We start from the raw sequence: 21714 nt of genomic DNA, 5'->3' as shown, positions 1-21714 counted from the left end.
CTGTTCTTTGAGAAGATAAACAAAATTGACAAAACTTTAGCCAGACTCATCAAGAAAAAACGAGATAAGAATCAAATCAATAAAATTAGAAATGAAAATTGCAACAGACAATGCAGAAATACGAAGGATTATAAGAGACTATTATGAACAGCTATGTTGCAATAAAATGGATAACCTGGAAGAAATGGACAGGTTCTTAGAAAAGTTCTGTCTTCCAACACTGAACTAGGAAGAAGTAGAAATTATGAACAACCCAATTACAAGCACTGACATTGAAGCTGTGATCAAAAATCTCCCCCAAAAACAAAAGCCCAGGACCAGATGACTTCACAGGAGAATTCTACCAAACATTTAGAGAAGAGCTAATGCCTATCCTTCTAAAACTCTTTCACTAAATTGCAGAGGAAGGAACATTTCCAAACTCATTCTACGAGGCCACCATCACCTTGATACCAAAACCGGACAAAGACAACACACAAAAAAGAAAATTACAGACCAATATCACTGATGAACATAGATACAAAAATCCTCAACAAAATTCTTGCAAACAGAATTCAGCAACACATCAGAAAGCTCATATACCATGATCAAGTTTGGATTATTCCAGGGATGCAAGAATTCTTCAATATACACAAACCAATCAATGTGATACACCATATTAACAAATTGAAATATTAGAAACCATATGATAATCTCAATATTTGCAGAAAAAGCCTTTAACAAAATTCAGTACCCACTTATGATTAAAGCTCCTCAAAAAATGGCATAGTAGGAACCTACATCAACATAGTAAAGGTCATATATGACAAGTCTGCAGCAAGCATTATTCTCAATGATGAAAAACTGAAAGCATCCTAACGTCAGGAACAAGACAAGGGTGTCCATTGTCACCATTGTTATTGAACAGAGTTCTGGAAGTCCTAGTTACAGCAATCAGAGAAGAAAAAGAAATAAAAGGAATCCAGATTGGAAAAGAAGAGGTAAAGCTCTCGTTGTTTGAGGATGACATGATACTCTACATAGAAAACCCTAAAGACAGTATCAGAAAATTATTAGAGCTAATCAGTGAATTTAACAAAGTTGCAGGATACAAAATCAATACACAGAAATCACTTGCATTTCTATATACTAACAATGAAAAATCAGAAAGACAAATTAAGGACTCAATCCCATTCACCATTGCAACAAAAAGAATTAAATATCTAAGAATAAACTTACCTAAGGAAACAAAAGAACTGTACCTAGAAAATTGTAAGACACTCTTGAAAGAAATCAAAGATGACATAAACAGATGGAGAGATATTCCATGTTCCTGGGTAGGAAGAATCAATATTGTGAAAAATGACTGTACTACCAAATGCAATCTACAGATTCAGTGTGATCCCGATCAAATTACCAATGGCATTTTCCACAGAACTGGAACAAAAAATTTCACAGTTCACATGGAAACACAAAAGACCCTGAATAGCCAAAGCAGTCTTGAGAAAGAAGAATGGAGCTGGAGGAATCAACCTTCTTGACTTCAGATGACACTACAAAGCTACAGTCATCAAGCAGGATGGTACTGGCACCAAAACAGAAATATAGATAGAAAGCCCAGAAATAAACCCATGCACTTATGGGTACCTTATTTTTGACAATGGAGGCAAGAATATACAATGGGGCAAATACAGCCCCGTCAATAAATGGCACTGCCTCTTCCTTCTGTGTTTGTGGTTCAGGTCTTCTAGGTTTATGCTTTCAGGTCTTATATTAATCTTTAATCCATTTTGAGTTAATTTTGGGGTATGGTATAGGAAAGTGGTCCAGTTTCATTCTTTTGCACGTGGCTATCCAGGTTTTCCAACATCATTTTTTAAAGAGGCTGTCTTTTCCCCCCTATACATTCTTGCATCACAAAACGTTTTTTTAATGCCCCTCCAAAATCTTTGACACCGGCATGATAACTTTAATGACTGAAGAAGACTTGTACCTTAAGTTTGGATTTCCACACGTTTCTATCCTTCATAACTGTAACATCATTTTCTTTCTTTACCTTCATCCAGCCTGTTTTGTTGCATAAACTGTGATAGGACATCTCCCCATTGACTGCCCTTGTGGTCTAGCTCAGTGTGTCTCAACCTCAAAGCAATGGACATTTTGTGTTGGATAAATCTTTTTTCCCTTTTTAAAAAAATTTTAGTTTTTTTTTTAATTGAAGGATAATTGCTTTACAGAATTTTGTTGGTTTCTGCCAAACATCAACATGAATCAGCCATAGGGATACATATGTTGGGTAGTTCTTTGTAGTGGAGGTTTCTTGTGTGTGTTGTAGGATGTTTGTGTATCCTTGGTTTTTACCCACAATATACCAGTAGCACTTCCCACTCTAAGTTGTGACAACCAAAAATGTCTTCAGACATTAGAAGAAATAACCTTTGAGAGATGAAATTGCCTCTGGTTGAGAAAGCTCATTTCTTTAGCTGATCTGAACTCAGTTGGTGTTAAAATCTTCATGAAACAGAATAGTGTAGGCCATTTCTTTTCTTCCAGTTGAGTTCTATCATTTAATAAATTTAACCAGAACATTCTGTCATATTCCAACAATAATATTTGTCGAATCCTAAATATGACTAGTTCTAACTTAGCTTCCAGTGGGACCTTGGCAGAACAAGAGATTTGCTTGTGAGGTAAAGTGCCGTTTTACTAGCAAGCATCAGTCTTGGTGAACATCTTACTTAAATCCTTTGGTGTTTGTGTCTCTTTATTTGTTTATTTTAAACTTTTATTTTATATTGGGGTATAGCTGATTAACAGTGTTGTGATAGTTTCAGTTGAACAGTGAAGGGACTCAGGCATACATACAGTGACTCTTTAAATGTTGTTCATCTTTCAAAGTCTATTAAAAAACCCAAGCCAAAAGCTAATTTTCATATGGCATTTGTCTTTCTCTTTCTCAGTTACTTCACTTAGTAAGATAATCTCTAGTTGCATCCAAGTTGCTGCAAATGGCATTATTTCATTCTTTTTTATGATATATATGTGTATAACTGAGTCACTGCTGTACAGCAGAGATCGGCACAACATTGTAAATCAACTATACTTCAGTTAAAAAAAAGAAACCTACACAAAAAAAACCCTACAAAAAACTTATACCTCACACTTTCCTTTGTAATAAATAGGACTTTCTGATTCCTTACCTTTGTTCCTTAATGGCACTTTTCATCTGGTCTATACATTTTGGCAAGTAATTATTTTCCATTTTGTATTTGACTTTGTACCTTCTTGTTTGTTTGCTCATTTTCACCTTGTTGTTTTATATTCCCATTTAATTAGAAGTTCTTGAAGGCAGAGATGTATCACCTTTGTTTTCCCTTACAAACTTGACATATGGCTAGACTACATGGAGTGGATACTCAGTAAATACAGGATATAATTCAGCTGCTTATGCTGCAAGTGGTTTACAAATTGAGTATTTTGGAATATGATGGATTCTCACCAAGCTTACCCCTAGAAACTACAGAAAAGAAATTCATTAAAATATATTAACTTTTCCAGTGCTTTCTATTTGTTAGTTATTGAACTTAGTATGGGCTGATGGCTCAGAGGTAAAGAATCTGCCTGCCAGTGAAATGCTGGTTAAATCCCTGGGTCAGGGAGAGCCCCTGGAGGAGGGCATGGCAACCCACTCCAGTATTCTTGCCTGGAGAATCCCATGGACAGAGAAGCCCAGAGGGCTACAGTCCATAGGATTTCAATGAATTGGACACGACTGAAGTGACTTAGCGTGCACATGCATGGTCTTAGTATTCCTGTGAAGTAAATGAACCTATTTCCATCTGTCAGTGAAAAGTAGGCTTATTGCTTGTAAACTGTGTCACGCGGCTCATGCTCTGACTTGAACTGTCCTACCTTAAGGAGTTCTTTTCTGCTCCACAGTATTTTCATTTTGTGAAAAAAATGTGGCCAACTGTCCCTCAACCATTTCAGAATGATGGACTCTGGATATATATCAACACTTGAAAGTTACCATAGCAATCAGCTGAATTTTTCTCTCAGTTGGTAAGTTTGGTTAATTATAACATATTATGGTTTTTTTTTCAAAAGCAGTGTTTAGCTTTCACCACGTCCAGGATATTTATGTTTTATTTTTTGTTAACTATAGAAATGGTAAGACATTTCTACACACTTTGACATATATAGGGATCATATAAAATTAAGCTGTTATCATGGCCAAATACTCCAGAGGAACACAAAATATATTTTGCCAAAATTTTATTTTGGGCCTAGTGAGAAAAAGACATTTTGTTAAAATTAACTACAAACTAGTTCTTCCAGTACCAAACTGGTAAGCTTCCTTGCAGTGCCTGTAGTATTTCAACAATAAATAGGTTTTTGAAATTAAAATCTCTATGTGAATGTAAATATGTCTATTCATTCCAAATGTTCACTAAGGAAATCAGGTGAAATTCTTTAATATGATTGGCGTGAAAATGTCTTAAGAACACATTTTTTAAAAAAAGGTTGAAATAGCTCTTAGTGAGTATTTTACTGAATTTGGAAGAAAGAACAGATATATTCTCCAAGACAGTATTTTTTTTCACTTGTCATGTAGCATTATGTAATTTTAAATAGAAACCAGTATAGTTATAAATGTAGTAACTGCAGAAATATATCTTGGGCAGGCTTGGGGCTTGGGCCTGTTGACCAGGGCTACACCTGGAAAACTGACCTTCCATTCACCTCGTCTTTATAAACTCAGAGAAACATGCCGGGGGTTGTCATCAATTATATGTGTACAGAGGTAGGTACTGTTCTAAGGTCCTGAAGCAGAGATTGGAAGAAACTGCACATTGCAAAGTTCAGTCTGGGTGGTATTTTTACTTTTCTCTACAATTATTCCAAAATTTTCCTACCTTTTCTAATTAAAGATTACAGCCCCCAGGGAAGGGAGTGAAGGCAAGAGGACATAAAACATCTTTAGAAATAGCAACAGGAAGCATCTTAAATGACCTCAGTAGAGCGGGGTACCTTTGTAGAGGTTGAAGACCAGGAAGATTGGTGCTATCACAGGGGAACCTCCGGATGCCCTACTCTGCACAGCAGTCTTCAAGTTCCTCAATTCCTGTGTTTTAACTTATATAAAAGAAGTGAAAGGACCATAAACCCTTTGCTTGTCCCTGTTGAGATCTTTTTGAATAAATCAACTTCCCATTTGGAGGCTGTTGTGATTAAAATTTCTCTGAGAAACTGTTATATGAAGGCAGGGAAAGTTCCTAACATTCAATTTCCACCTATATCATATTTGGCTATTGATTATTATAAGTAGAAATGGCTTTCAGGAGAGGTTCCATTATTTTCCTTTAAATGTAATAGTTAATAATAAACTCAGTGCTTCCATTTTAATTTTTTAAAAATTAACTTTCTACTTATTACTTTTCTATTACTGTAAAGGAGTTTCTTTTTCTTAAAATTCCATTGAATATTTAGTAATTTTAATTTGAATTTTGCTTTCATTATTCATTTACTTGTCACATATTTTTAGGACCTACAATGTTGTATCGTAAATAGGCACTTTGGAAACAGCAAAGCAAATTCAGATACGTCCTTCCTCAGGGATCTTCTGTTAAGTTAAAAGCAACACCAGCACATAATCTCATATTTAGTCATTTTGAAAATAGGCATACCTGATTTCTAATCCGGACTCTACTGATTGAAAAGGCCTGAAGCTCTGCTGTGCCCACAGTCTTCCCTGTAGAATATAGATGTTAGTTAGAAAGGTAAGAAAATATTGAAATAAGTGATGGGAAAAGGAAGGTAAAAATGTGGCTAAGACACTTCGAAATTTGGATATGTGCTGTTTCTTTCAATATCTACGGGGCTTGAGATGAGGTTTTTGGAAGAAGGAAGATTTATGATGTATTTTATATTTTGTCTCTGTGACCAATATATGTGTTGTGGAGATAATTTGATGCTTTTAGTTCTTTAAATATTTCTTCTTAAATAAATCCATTCAGTCCATTGACCATAGTTAATGTTTTCCCACTGGTTTACATGTCAGAGCTAAAGACCAATGTAGACTAATGGGGAAGGAGAAAGAAAAATGAGTACATTCATGAATTATTCTCTGTTCTCACTTTAGACAAGTTAATTTTCCTTAAATTATCAGGTTCTGTCTTAATCATAGGCCACTTGTGGTTATCAAGAAATAAATGTTTGTATGTCTGGCCTTCATGGTTTTACATTTCATACTAAAAGCCAAATTCAACCCGTTTTTTAACACCCTATCAAAAACAGTAAATGTGAGAGTCAGAATTCTAAAAAAACAAGTCATTCTTAAATTACAAAGTTTTTCTCCCAATGTATATTAAAGTAAGACTTGAGAAGGACTATTCTGTTAAATTAACATTCACATGTTATAATTGCATTGAGAGGATGACTCTTGCTTCCAGAGGAATCATATTAGAAATGAAAGAGCGCTTTCGTCACAGCATCCTGGGTGGGTAATTCAAACCTCATCCCGAAAACAGCCACAAAAAATAAAGCCCCACCCAAGATGACTTTTCATTTTTTTAAGGCCAGAGTGTGAAGAATATGGTGTGACATGAGGTTTCTTTGGGTCCTCTAGTACTGTGAATGAAAGGAAGAAAGATTAAATAAAGAAAGAAAAAGCCTAGATTTTAATGACTGTTGTTCCATTCATTTCACTGGTTTAAAGCAACTTAGTTTACAGCTTATTATAACTTTATCACTTCCACATTTGTGACGCATATTAAAAATAGACTGTACATTAAAAAATCGTTTAAAATTTCCTCAGTAGTAGATTCTCCTTGTTAAAAATCAGAACTTAATAGATCAAACGAAAGTACCTCTGATTAGTCCTTTCTCCAATGGCCCCCTGTCTTAGTCCTCTCCCTTGAAACAGTTACCATTAACAATGCTTCTTGATTTTTCTCCATGGGGTTGCCCCTATCTATGTGCATATGTATTTTAACATAAATGATGGCTCCATTATTTCACTTAATAATATGACTTAGACAATTTTTCATGTCAATACTTACAGGTCCACCTCATTTTTAGAAAGTTACAGCATGATGTTCCACAGAAAGGGTACACAGTTATCTACTTAGACCTTCCTCTTGTTATGAATATTTAGATTGCTTTGAATTTTTCACTGTTGCAAATAACATTCCAATGAAGATCCTTATATTTTCTTCCTTGGGCATGTAGCCCTCTGGAGGAGATATTAACAGTAGGATTTTAAGATGATATGTTATTCAAAAATCACCTCTTAGTGGCTGTCCTTGTACTTATATTCTCTCCAGCTGTGTATGAGTATGCTCACTGAATTTTAGTTTCCTCTGTTAAAATGAGGTTGAGAAACAGTTTATATAAAGCTTGACCATTTTTATTACTTCTTCTGTGAATTACCAATTTATATTCTTGGCCCATTTTTCAATTAGTTTGGGCTTTTTCTTTCTTTAAGTGATTTATTAATTCTAACCCTTTGTTGTTGTTTATGCTGCTTGCCTTCTAACTTTTAATATGCTTTGGTCATTTAGGTTTTTAAATTTTTAGTCAAATTTACTATACTTTCTTTTATGACTTTTCCTCTTTTGTATATTATTTCAGATGGTTTTTTTGACTCCAAGTTTGCACATATTTGCCTATATTTTCTTCTAACAGCTTCTTATATACACAGGCTGAGTAATGTTTGTATGTATATAAGTATATGTGCTCAGTCACTTCAGTCTTGTCTGTCTCTTTACAACCCTGTGGACAGTAGCCCGCCAGGCTCCTCTGTCCATGGGATTCTCCAAGCAAGAATACTGGAGTGGTTGCCAGGCCCTCCTCCTGGAATCTTCCTGACCCAGGGGTTGAGCTTGTGGCATCTCCTGTGTCTTGTACATCACAGGCGGATTCTTTACTGCTGAGCCACCCAGGAAGCCCATATGTATCTGTGGATGGACACATAGGTTGCTTCCATGTCTTGGCTATTACAAATAGTGCTGCTGTGAACATTGAGGTGCATGTATCTTTTCGATTAGATTTTTCATCTTTTCTGAATATACGTCTAGTAATGGGATTGCTAGATCACAAGGTAGCTCTACTTTTAGACTTTTAAAGACCCTCCATACTGTTCTCCATAGTGGTTGTATCAATTTACTTTCCCCTTTCTCCACACCCTCTCCAGCATTTATTGTGTGTGGGCTTTTTAATGATGGCAGTTCTGACTGGCATGAAGTGATACCTCAGTGTAGTTTTGATTTGCATTTCTCTCAAAATTAGGGGTGTTGGGTATCATTTCATGTGCCTTTTTGCCTTCATGTCTTTTTTGGAGAAATGCTTATTGAGATCTTCTGTTCATTTTTTGATTGGGTTGTTTGTATTTTTTGATATTGTATGAGCTCTTTGTATATTTTAAATTTTATCCTCTCGTCAGTTGCATCATTTTCAAACATTTTCTCCCATTTAATTGGTTGCCTTTTCATTTTGGTGACTGTGTCCTTTGCTGTGCAAAAGCTTAGTGTTTGAGTATGTCCCCTTTGTTTTGGCTTTTATTTCTTTTGCCTTGGGAGACTGAACTAAGATAATATTGCTATGATTTATATATGAGAATGCTTTGCCTATGTTATCTTTTAGGGGTTTAATAGTATCATGTCCTGTATTTAGGTCTTAAACCATTTTGAGATTATTTTTGTGGTGTTAGGTGTTAAGAGGTATTCTAATTTCATTGATTTATATGTAGCTGTCCAGTTTTCCCACCACCGCTTGTTGAAAATACTGTCTTTTTCTTCATGGTATATTCTTGCCTCCTTTGTCGGCCTAACTGAGTGTAGGTGGGTGGGTTTATTTCTTTATTTTGTTCCATTGACCTACAAGTCTGTTTTTGTGCCAGAATAAGGTCTTTATTATTAATGAGTACATGGTATAATAAATTCCCATTTGTATGTGGGTCTGTTTCTGGACTCTATTCTGTTTATATTAAACATTAATATCTCATAGTTCTAATTGCTATAGATTTCTAATATGCTTGATATCTAATGGGTTGACCAAAAATTTCCTTCAGCTTTAAGATAAAAATAAAAGACACATTTTTCATTTTCACTTTATGGAACTTTATAGAACAATGTATTCACCATTTTGTTCCATTGCCTTCTAATGTTTTTTCAGGCAACTTCACAATTCCATCTTGCCAAAACTTTTTATCTTTTTGAGCAAAAAATTGTTCCAGGTGCCTTTTACACTCTTCCAGGGCATTGCCATTTTTTCCACTAACAGAATTTTGTAAAGACTGAAATAAATGGAAATCTGAAGGTTCAATATCTGGTGAATAAGGTAATGAATCAGAACTTCCCAGCCAAGCTGTTACAGTTTTTGCCTGGTCATCAAAGAAACCTGGAGTTTTGTTAATACAAAACTTCCCTGATGGAAGATTATACATTTTCTGTTGACTAAATTTGGGCACTTTTCATTGAGTGGTGCTTTCAGTTGGTCTAACTGGGCAAGTACTTGTTAGTTAATCATTCAGTTTTCTAGAAGGAGTTCATAATAGAATTCACTTCAGTTCAATTCAGTTGCTCAGTCATGTCCGACTCTTTGTGACCCCATGAATTGCAGCATGCCAGGCCTCCCTGTCCATCACCAACTCCCGAAGTTCACTCAAACTCATCTCCATCGAGTCAGTGATGCCATCCAGCCATCTCATCCTCTGTGGTCCCCTTCTCCTCCTGCTCCCAATCCATACCAACATCAGAGTCTTTTCCAATGGAGAGTGGCTCCATCCTCTTGGGTAACTGCACCCATCCAGGACATCCAAGATGGTGCTTTGCTTCTTTGACCTAATTTCCCATACTCATTGCTTTCAGCTGAAGGCAACAATTGTTGTTTCTGCTCTTTGACTCAATAGTAGCCTGGGTTGGTAGAGGGGGTTTGCACAGTCCAATCTTCTTGCTATTTGTGCTACTGTTCTCTGATAGTCACACTGTCTGCTGTCCCCAAACTCCCTTGTCTTTGCTATTCATTCCTAACATTTTTGGTAGCACTCTTCTATTCGTGTTTTAAGCTGTGGTTTTAAATCTTCATTTTAATCCCATCTGCTTTCTGTCTTCCAGTGTTTTCTTAAAGTTTATGATCCTCCAAATGTTGATACTATTTTCCAGTTATATGGATTAAAAAAAATCCTTTCTAAAATCTTAAGTTTGCAGTGAGAACAGGCTATAATCTATTCCCATTCTGTCACCTTGAAATGGAAACCAGCATGCTTTTTAAAACCTTAGGAGGATGTTTTAAAAATAAGTTTAAGAGGCCAGTTTTCAGGACTGCCATTTATGGTTGTGTGTGTTGTTCACTGTATGAAGGCTCTGGCTGAGAAGGCAGATGAGAGCTGAAGTTGAGCTCACCACTTTTCACTGTAGTATGTTTCCTGGCAGAGAAAATGTGCTCTTTCCCCCACTGTACACAATGATGTCCTGTGGGTCAGCATTGGTGCTGGTCATTTGAATTTTAAAATATATATGGTGATGGTTCACTGGATATATACTATGTCAAAACTCATCAAATTCTTCTCTTGAAATATGCACAATTAATTGTACTTCAATTACAATACCTTGGTAAAGCTGTAAAATAAAGTTAGAAAATTAAATTATGTCATGCAGATAGTGAAGCAGATAGAATGTGCTATTGGGTTTAGAGGGTAAAGCCTGAAGTTTTCATGTTTTATAAACTGATTAGTATATCCTCAAAACTCAGTTGACAAAATAACAATAATTGTCAAATAAGAGATATTTATGAATCATAGAAATAATATAAGTGATAGTAACTAATTGCTAGTCATCTTTTATGAGAGAAAGAAAGTAGTAGAGCTAACCATCTGCCTTGGGTATCTTAGGGAAAGTTCTAGGTGGAGGTAGAGGGACGAAATAGGGTGTGCCGTCCACTGTAAGACCCATTAGCCACATGTGGCTGTTTAAATTTAAATTACTTAGCACAGAATAAAAATTCAGTTCTTTAGTCATGCCAGTTGCATGTCAAGTGCTTAAGTCTATGTGACTCGTGGCTACTGCAGCAGACAGCACAGATAGAGACCATTTTTGTCATCACAGAATGTGCCATTGGACAATTCTGAGCTAGATAACCTCTTCATTTACATTCTTTCCATTCCAGTAGTTTTATCTCTGTAGATTAGTATATCAAATATGATCCCAGAGTTTTGATTGTCTAAGGGGGAAATGAAGTATGGCTACACACTAAATTAGACTAGGTACTGGGTGCTTGGGTCTTCCCAAGTGGTGCTAATGGTAAAGAACCTGCTGGCCAGTGTGGGCAAAGTAAGAGACTGGGTTCTATCCATGGGCTGGGAAGATCCCCCTGAGGAGGGCATGGCAACCTACTTCAGTATTCGTCCTGGAGAACCCCAGGGACAGAGGAGCCTGGTCTGGGCTAAGGTCCATAGGGTTGCAAACAGTCAGACATGACTGAAGCAACTTAGTATGCACACACACACACACACTGGGTGATTGACAACATTTTTGGCAAATGAATGTATGAATGAATACAGATATGAAGAATAGTGGTGAATTTTATAAAGCATAGCATTCGTTCATCCACTTATGAATTCAACAAATATTTATCAAATATCTGTCATGTACTAGTTACTGCTTCAAATTCTTGGAATATATGAGTAACCTAAGCAGACAAATATCACTTTCCTAGTGGAAATTGTATGCCAGAATGTGAGGGGTAGTAGAAATAATAAGCATAATAAATAAGTCATATCACAAGGTTTAAGGTGACAGATACTATGAAGAACAAAATATAAAGCAAAGTAAGAGGAATCCGGCGGAGAAGGCAATGGCACCCCACTCCAGTACTCTTGCCTGGAAAATCCCATGGACAGAGGAGCCTGGTAGGCTGCAGTCCATGGGGTCGCTAAGCGTCAGACACGACTGAGCGACTTCACTTTCACTTTTCCCTTTCATGCATTGAAGAAGGAAATGGCAACCCACTCCAGTGTTCTTGCCTGGAGAATCCCAGGGACGGGGGAGCCTGGTGGGCTGCCGTCTATGGAGTTGCAAAGAGTCGGACATGACTGAAGCGACTTAGCAGCAGCAGCAAGAGGAATCAGGAGTGCTGGGTGTGGGTAGAGAAATATGGATTTTAAATAGGGTGGTCAGGATATGCCTCACTGAGAAGGTGCCATTTGAGTAAAGGCTTGAAAGAGGTGTGGAGTAAGGTACATGAATATTGGGGCAAAGAATATTCCAGACAGAGAGAATACCAAGGCACAGGCCTGTGCTGAGGGCACGAGCGTCATGTTTGAGAAATAGCAAGATAAGTGGCTCTGGAGTGAGACGGTAGCTGGAGAAGGGGTCTGAGCAGTAACAGATGAACAGATCAATAGGGTCTTGCAGGCCATTGTAAGAACTTTGACTCCAAGAAGGTTGGACCAGAGAAGGAACATGATCTGAAGAGTTTTAAAACATTCAATGTAGCTTCTGTGTCAAGAAGACACTGCAGTGGTACAAGAACAGAAGCAGAAAGACCAGTTGGAGGCCGTTGCAGTATTTGAGGTGGGGTTGCGGGGAAGCTGATGGTGGCTGGGGCTAGGGTGGTGGTGGTAAGAAGCGGTCAGACCCTGATGTACTGTGTAAGTACGACAATAAATATCTGGACGAGTTAGAAGTGGATTTGGAGAAAGGGAGAGGTCAGTTAGGATTCCAGAGTTTTCAGCCTATCTAGCAACCAGAAAGATGGAGATGCCATTCACAGAGCCAGGGAAAGCTGAGGAGGAGCACCTTAAGGGAAAGACCAGAAACTGAATTTCGGACATCCCACGATTTAAGATGTCTGTTAAAGTAGTTGAACAGGCTACTGGATAAGCACGTCCTGATTGGGAGAACAATCTGGGAGGGAAATAGTGTTACTGATAGGCAAGGAAATATATTCTCTGTTTATGAACTAACTGCAAGTTTTTGTACATCAGAAGGTGACAATTTGTCAGCTGTGAGATGGGATAAAAATGTCATCATTTTGATCTTAACAAGAGCTAAGAGAAGACCTGTCCATAAATTTTGCTTTGCAAACATTCACAAAATATCCAGGCCTTAATTTTGGCTTTAAAAAAGGAAATGTTTCCCCACAGGTGGGGATGTACCAGCATGGAGATGTGCCCTCTCAGGCACAGGGTTTTTCTGTGATTTTTGCAGAAAGCACTTTAGCGGTTTTTTGTTGTTGTTATTATTGTTAATGTTGATGCCATATTAGGATATATACTGGTATTTTTTTCCTCCCAGTCTCATAATATTTTTAGCAGTTAAACCCAAATTACTGTACTTTAAGTATATTTTATTTATCATTGCAGCATAAATTTTTTTGAAGTCATAGGGTAGAGAATTTTGCTGTTAATTTGAAAGAATGAAATAATTGAAGGTAAGTATTTGAACATCAGTCCTGAGTTAGTCGAAACTGTGGAGCCTTATAACCTTAAAAGGATGACATCAGTGGTCTGATGTCTTGGATTCTTATGAGCAGACATGAAACAGTCCATCATCTATGCCAGAATGACCTCTATGAAGCATATTTCCTTTTAAATATTTAGACCTCAAGATAGTTTTCTGTAGCTTTAATTGATAAAACATGGATTAAAAAAAATACAGCACAGAAGCACAGCAGTTTTTTCAGCTGTCCTCTTTCTCCACTTTGCTTTTATCTCTAGTTTGTTGTTAAATAAATACTCACCAGTCCTAATATGAACAACTCAATTAGCACCTTCTTTCAGAAGTGTGGCCATTTATAAACATCTCTGGATAAGGAAATATAATAAGAAAAATTTCATCAACTCTCAGAGTCATGAGAGCTAAAGCAACTAATATGAATAAACTAAGATAAACATTAGAGAGTTTATTCTGGGTTTAACTCATAATGCTTTTACTAATGTTTCTCTTTTGTTAAGACTCATGTTTTTTGGCTGTTTTCTAAATCAAATATATCATAGTGGCCCATGTCATGCACAAGGATCCTTGTTTAATGATACCCTGAAAGCTGTTTAAGTTTTGGAAGTTTTAAAAGAATCATAAGTTAACATAGAGAACTCCTTCAGTATGTTTATTTTCAGCTGATTTGCTTTCTTAATTGCATAATCTCAAACTAGATATTTATGTTAAAAATATGTTTACTAAATTTATACTGAAGCATAATTAGCTAACTCTTTTTCTTTCTCTTTAGGCTCACCCCTAACCCTCCCCACACTTAAAATCCACACACACTGTGGCCAGTTAGGTTATAATAGAACAAGATAAGTCAGTGATTAGTTGCTTATTCTGCATATTGGATGTGTGTGTGTGCAGGCATGTTCAATTCTGTGGCCCCGTGGACTGTAGCTCACCAGGCTCCTCTGTCCATGGGATTTCCCAGGCAAGAATACTGGAGTGGGTTGCCATCGCCTTCTCTAGGGGATCTTCCCAACCCTGCCCTTGGCAGGCAGGTTCGTTACCACTAGCGCCACCTGGGAAGCCCTTACTCTGTACCACACATTCAATATTTTGACTGTACTTTTCTCACATACAATGTGCTCATTTTGTTTGTTTGTTTTGCCACCCTATAGGTCACGTGAGATCTTAGTTTCCCTACCAACGATCAAACCCACAGCCCATGCAGGGGAAGTACAGAATCCTAACCACTAGACCACCAGGGAAGTCCCACAATGTGCTCATCTTTTATTCTGTTGCCCCTGTGAAGCTCTCACATACAGATGAGGTCATGTGACAATGGAAAATAACCAAACGTTCGAGTAGCCACCGTCTGTAACCCTCTCCCACCCAGTAGCCCCCTCTCCTGAAGCCTCCTCTCACCACCTAGCTGGCTCTAGAGCTGCTGCGGACCCGATGGAGGCGGAGGAGAAGAGGGAATGCCACACGTTCCTAGAAGGGAGGAGCGAGTAAAGGGGTGGTGGCCACTGGTGTGAGACTGTCCCACCTCAGCACCCCAGATAGCCGGGGTGACAGTAGAGTGAGAACAGAGCCTGGTAGTAGGCTAGGCTTGCGTTTCAGAGAGAATTTTCTAGAGTTTAGAGCGAGGGCAGAAGGGGATTTTTTTGAAGCAGGTGCTGTGTGCAGCTATATATATTCATGTCTACTGGTCTGTGTATGCACATATATACATGTACCCACAGATGTGTGCTTGCATGTATATGATTTAACTGATAAAGATTTAATCTTTTCAATTATTTTTGTTCTTGGCAGAGTTTATACTAAGTTGGTACGTGCTAGGACGGGTGAACTGATTGTTTACAGCTGCTGTCTGTTCTAATGGAGCCAGTGAGCTCCCATTTGGCTGGTGACCCTGCCATTGCAGCTGTGCGGCCCCTCCCTCAAGAGTCTCTGGGCCTCTCTACGACGCAGAAACAAGAGCATTCAAACTTAGGCTGCAGGGAGCCTCAGAACCTCATTTCAGCTGTGTAGCTGGCATCGTTCTGATTGGCGGTTAAATGTTTCAAACATCACTTCTGATTGTAATGCATCTGGAGCCGGGCCCTAAAGAAATGAAATATTCAGAAAGGGCAGGTCCTTGTGGGCTTCACACTGGTGGGGCGAGAAAGAGAAGCGACAGGAAGGATTGTGCCAAATGTGGGGCGTGAACAAGGAGACTGAGGGTGCAGGCAGAGAGAGAGGTAAAGATGCACAGATTGGGAAGGGGCACTGCCGACAGCTCATCACGCCCTGATTACCTTGGGGCTGCCATGTGCCTCTGCACACGCCACTATCCCCCACTGCCCCCCGAAAGTTCATATAGGTGCCTTCTGTCACCCTACCTCATCATTCACACCCTGTCTTATCTTCCAAAAAGCCCCTCTGTCACATGCGCACACTCAGTAAGAATTCTTCACTGCTTGTTTTCCAGTGTGTGTGTCCAGGCACCTCAGTGCAAAGAATCTGGAGATTATCTCATTTAACACCCTTATTTTGAAAATCAGAGAATAAAAGGGGTTCAGAGAAATTAAATAATTGCCCATGCCCCTAGGATCTAGGATCAAATTCTAGTCCAGTCATGATTCCTATTGGGCTTCCCTGGTGGCTCAGAGGTTAACGCATCTGCCTCCAATGCGGGAGACCTGGGTTTGATCCCCTGGGTCGGGAAGATCCCCTGGAGAAGGAAATGGCAATCCACTCCAGTATTCTTGCCTGGAGAATCCCATGGACAGAGGAGTCTGGTAGGCTACAGTCCACGGGGTCGCAAAGAGTTGGACACGACTGAGCGACTTCACCACCACCACCACCACCATGATTCCTATTATACCATGTTTCTCAGACTGCAAGTTTCCTGAGGGAAATGATATCCCAATCGGGACAAGCTTCTCAATTGGCTCTGTGCTTTAAGAATAATAGATGTAGTTTTTCTCTTTGTTCTATGAAGGCTTTGAAAAATATTCATGATGTTGTGTTGAGTTAAAAAAATATCCCATTATATGTAAACATAATTTTAAACAGAGGGAAAATTCTAGGTCCAAGTCAAGAAATATTCTTTTGTTATGTTGTTTTTGTTCAGACACTCAGCTGTGTCTGACTCTTTGGGACCCATGGACTGTAGCATGCCAGGCTTCCCTGTTCTTTACCATCTCCTGGAGCTTGTTCAAACTCATGTCTATTGAGTCAGTGATGCCATCCAACCATCTCATCCTCTGTTGTCCCCTTCTTCTCCTGCCTTCAGTCTTTCCCAGCATCAAGGCTCTTTCTAATGAGTCGGCTCTTCGCATCAGGTGGTCAAAGGCTCTTCACCTCAGCTGAAGCTGTAGCTTCAGCTTCAGCATCAGTCCTTCCAATGAATATTCAGGACTGATCTCCTTTAGGATGGACTGGTTTGATCCCCTTACTGTCCAAGGGACTCTCAAGAGTCTTCTCCAACACCACGGTTCAAAAGCATCAATTCTTTGGTGCTCAGCTTTCTTTATGGTCCAACTCTCAGAACCTTACATGACCAGAGCTTTGACTATATGGACCTTTGCTGGCAAAGTAATGTCTCTGCTTTTTAATACCTTTTCTGGGTTTGTCATATGTTATGATGTCATATGTCTATGATGTTAAATAGGCAGTAAAATAATGGACTTTGGAAACAAACTACCTGGGTTTTAAAGGACTTAACTTCTCTGTGCCTTAGTTTCCTCATCTGGGTAATGGCACCACTTTATAAGCTAGCTCTGATCATCATGCAAGATGATTTAGCTTACGGCAATGCCTAGGGCATAGTAAGGCTGTATGTGTTATTATTATAAATTTTTGGTGGGTTGAAGTTCTCTAAAAACTATATTCAAAGAATAGGAGAGGGGGACTTCCCTGGTGGTCCAGTGGTTAAGAATCTGCCTTCCAATGGAGGGGACATGGGTTCAATTCTTGGTCAGGGAACTAAGATCCTACACACCACAGACAACAAAGCTCATGCACCACAACTACAGAGCCCGGGTGCCGTCAACTGAGACTTGATGCAGCCAACAATAAATAAATATGTAAAAAACGGGCAGAGGAATTAAAGAGATTAAAAAACCCACAAAGCAAAAACCAGAGAGGAGAGAACTGATTTACTGGAACTGGGTCTGTTGAGATGACTGTAACAAAGTTGTAAGTTCAGATAGAAAGGGAAGTGGGGGGCGGCTATTACAGTTAACACCGCATGAGTTATATGCCCAACATCTTGGCCACAGAAAAACTTGAAAGTACTAAATAATTCTTCATAAACCAGCTTGTTTGGACCAGTTCTATTTTTACCAACTCATCTTATCTCTCTTATAAATAAATCACGTCCACAAAAGCTGGAAAATTAAAATGCTAACAAGTATTCTAATTCAATGATTTTTTTTTTTAACACGCAGAAAAGCTCAGTCTATGAATTTCAGTATACTGAATTTGGCCATATTGCCTTCATTATCTTCTGAGATGACGTGTATAAAAACAGTTATTTTCTGGGGTTCACAATGGCATCTCAGAAATAGTTGATGAATTTTCATTTTGGAAAGAATTTTTCATTTAGGTATTGAGTCAAGCCTTACTGGAAAATGAAAATCATTATCAATTATTCTGATAATTACTTCCCTCTAAGATAGCTGAAATTCTAAGGTATTTGCTTTGTAAAATAATTTGTTGATACTGAATTCTCAACTTCAGAAGTAATTTAATGTCTAACGTTACTCCTGGACAAAATTCAGCTGTTTGCTTAGGACATGACAGATTTTCCTTAGGGCATTATTTCTTTTTAAAAATATATAAATGTACATGAAATGATCTTAAGTCATCAAAAAAGTGTTTTAGGAGTTGAGTGTCTTTAGAATGGCTGGAAGGTGACTTTCTCCAAAAGGTATTACGTTCTGGGGAAGTAATTTAATGTCTTTAAAATCTTTATATATTTGCTGTGTAGCAAAGAGGTATGGCAGTTCTACTCAACTTGATGGTGCCTCATATTCTTTGAAGAAGGTTATGTTGTGGGGATGCAACAGATACTTGTGATTCTTAGCAGAGAATCATTAGACATGCTTTAATCTGTTGGGCTGGGGAGATTTCCTATTGTCTTTTAGGTCCAGAGCCACTGGCAGAGGCAATTCTGGGGGGCTCCTAGTCATAGGACCACTACCTTCTCCACTGGCTGTATTGGCGCCCAAGTGTTTCCCAAATAAGATGAAAATTAGAACCATGAGTCAGTAGCATTTACTTCTCAAAATAACATTTGATTGGAGTTAATGTAAATATTTGGAAATGTTGGCTTCTAGGAAATGCATAACTGTCTTGAGGGGTCTGAAAATTATCTTGTATTTCTCTTGGGAATGCAAAGTATACAGGTAACCTAAATATTAAGAGACAAGAACCATCTGACAATTGCAAAGCTGCTGTTGAAATGCATCCTATTAAAATGCACTCTAGTAAAAAAAAGGAACTGGAAATTTGTCTGTAAGGAAATATGGGGAGCTTCCCAGGTGGCTCATTGGGTAAAGAATCTGTCCGCAATGCAGCAGACACAGAGACACAGGTTCGATTCCTGGGTGGGGAAGATCCCCTGGAGGAGGATCTTGGCATTCTTGGCATGGTAACCCACTCCAGTATTCTTTTTAAAAAAAAAATAATTTATTTGTTTTTTAATTGAAAGATAATTGCTTTACAGAATTTTGTTTTCTGTCAAACCTCACCCTGAATCAGCCATAGGTATACATATATCCCCTCCCTTTTGAACCTCCCTCCCATCTCCCTCCCCACCCCACTACTCTAGATTGATGCAGAGCCCCTGTTTGACTTTCTTAGCAATATAGCAAATTCCCATGGGCTGTCTATTTTATATATGGTAATGTAGGTTTCCAGGTTACTCTTTCTGTACATCTCACCCTCTCCTCCCCTCTCCCCATGTCCATAAGTCTATTCTGTTTCTCCAGTGCTGTCCTGTAAATAAATTCTTCAGTACCATTTTTCTAGATTCCATATATATGCATTAGAATATGGTGTTTATCTTTCTGTTTCTGACTTACTTCACTTTGTATAATAGGTTCTAGGTTCACCTGGAGAATGCCATGGACAGAGGAGCCTGGCAGGCTACAGTCCATGGATAGCCATGCAGAGAGGTGGACACAACTGAAGTGGCTAAGCAGGGCACATAAGGGAATGTGGATGTTAATATAAATAACAGTGACAGAGTGAATGCTCCAAGCATATTTTAAAAAGCAGTTGATTCAGAAGTTAGTTGTACCAGGGCTGGAAAGGGCAAAGATAAGGCAAAGTTTTAAATTTTCGTTTGCAAGCTTGACAACGAGCTGAGCAGACTGGGAAGGAAGTGAGAAACTCCCCCAAATCTCCAATAGTATGTGCCTTTCTTAAATTCATTTTTATGTTTCATGTAAAAATTCTTTTTGTAAGATGAGTATTTCCTTAGTTACATGATGTGGTTAAAGCAATTGCTCCTCTTCAGACCTGCCAAAAAAACATATTAATAATTAATAACATGCTGAATGAACATTTTTAAAAACTGCATTCGAGAAACCTCAAGTCATAATATAAGGAAAAAATTTTCAGTAAGCCAGTGGTGGGGAATCATCACAGACACTCACAGAAGAGAAGCAATAAAAATTTGTCTGTTAAAATACAACCAAGCAGGATCAGAGACAGAGTATAGTGTCATTAGATTCTTAGGTCATTGGATTATCTTGGCTGACTCTGCACTTAGATGAGACATGCTGCTTGCTTTGGGGCCTCCAGGCAAACCTTATGTGGCAAGAATTGACGTCTGAATACATTTTCAGTACACCGCTTCGTGTTATTCCACAGGCCTCTGACATCTGGCCACCCCCCAAATAATCTCTAGTAAGTTTCATCAATAACCTCATTTTCCCTTTGTAACGCTTAATAACTAACTTCTTTGGGTTGCTTTCCATTTAAGCCATTTCCCCTCATCCAAGAGCAGAGAGATCTTGAAAAAGGAAAGTTAAGCTCTCTCCAGGACTCAGACAATGTACCTTTGTAGGTCAGAGAAAAAGTGAGAGTGGGGGTGGGGAGGGAAGAAGCACAATTGTAACTCATTCCAAGCCAGAATTTTCACTCGTCCCTTCCTTTCCTATAAATAAAATTAAGTTTGGGGAAAAAGATCTGGAAAAATATTTGAACAAAAATTTCGTCCCAAGCCCTATACCTCCTTTTCCTCCCAGCCAGAGGCCACCCAGGGGCTTGACTGGTGTTCTCTATTGGAGAAGCCTGAAGGAATACACTTGGAAGGCTTAAGTGTATCTGCTTTAGTAGGTAACATTTCCGGGCCACACAGAAATGGAACTAGTGTTCTGGCTGTGCCTCCAAGTTGACCAACTTTGCAAGTAATTAGTGGTGAGGCTTAGAGCTTGCGTCTTGAAGTCCCCCTGGTCTTCTGTTCCTCTCACGCTAAAAGAAGACAGCAGATTCGATGTTCTGAAAGGTGATTCTAGATCAGAGTTTTTCAAGCTTAAATCTACTGCCGTTTTGGACTAGCCAGTTCTTTGTTGTGGTGGGCTGTCCTATGCATTGTAGGATGTTTAGCAGCCCCGACCTTTACCCATGCCAGTAGCACACTCCTTAGTGGTTTTTTGTTTTCCACTGATTTTTTTGGGTCCACACAGTGCTGCATTGGGATCTTAGTTACTTGACCAGGATGGAACCTGTATTTCCTGCAGTGAAAGCATGGAGTCATAACCATTGGACCTCCAGGCAAGACCCCATTCTTCCTGGTCTTTTTTTAAAAATAATTTTATTTATTTTGGCCATGTTGGGTCTTTGTCACCATGCAGGGTTTTCCCTAGTTGCAGTGAGCCTGGGCCACTCTCTGGTTGCAGCACAAGGACTTCTCATTGCAGCGTTTTCTCTTGCTGCAGAAAGCAGGGTCTGGGGCACGTGGGTTTCAGTAGTTACAGCCCCCAGGCTCCGTAGTTGTGGTGCGTGGGCCCAGCTGCGCTGCTTCTCAGACCCAGGGTTGAACCGGTGTCCCCTGCATTGGCAGCCAGATTCTTTACCACTGTGCCACCTGGGAAGCCTCATCCTCCCTAGTCTTGAAACCCAAAACTATTTCTAGACTTTGCCAAATGTCCCCTGCAGACAGTTAATCAGCTAAAACACAGGATGCTGGTTTCATTGGAAGGACTCATGCTGAAGCTGAAGCTCCAATAATTTGGCCACCTGATGCAAAGAGCTGATTCGTTAGAAAAGACCCTGATGCTGGGAAAGGTTGAAGGCAGGAGGAGAAGGA

The 21714-nt window shown here is 38.9% G+C and overlaps 1 protein-coding gene across 4 annotated transcripts in view; it reads left to right on the top strand.

Moving 5' to 3' along the window:
* The window catches only part of FILIP1 (filamin A interacting protein 1), a 211075-nt gene that overhangs the window by 26175 nt on the left and 163186 nt on the right, over positions 1-21714 (top strand). The window contains exon 2 of one of the 4 annotated variants that reach the window (XM_040239057.1): positions 3919-4041. The exons of the other annotated variants lie outside the window; for them this stretch is intronic. The gene's annotated coding sequence lies outside the window, so the exon portion shown is untranslated. The remainder of the gene's footprint in view (positions 1-3918; positions 4042-21714) is intronic. 4 annotated transcript variants of the gene reach the window in all.

This window comes from Oryx dammah, unplaced genomic scaffold (assembly GCF_014754425.2).
Source record: "Oryx dammah isolate SB20612 unplaced genomic scaffold, SCBI_Odam_1.1 HiC_scaffold_4, whole genome shotgun sequence".
Classification (NCBI taxonomy): domain Eukaryota; kingdom Metazoa; phylum Chordata; class Mammalia; order Artiodactyla; family Bovidae; genus Oryx; species Oryx dammah.
This window is presented reverse-complemented; position numbering and strand designations above follow the sequence as displayed.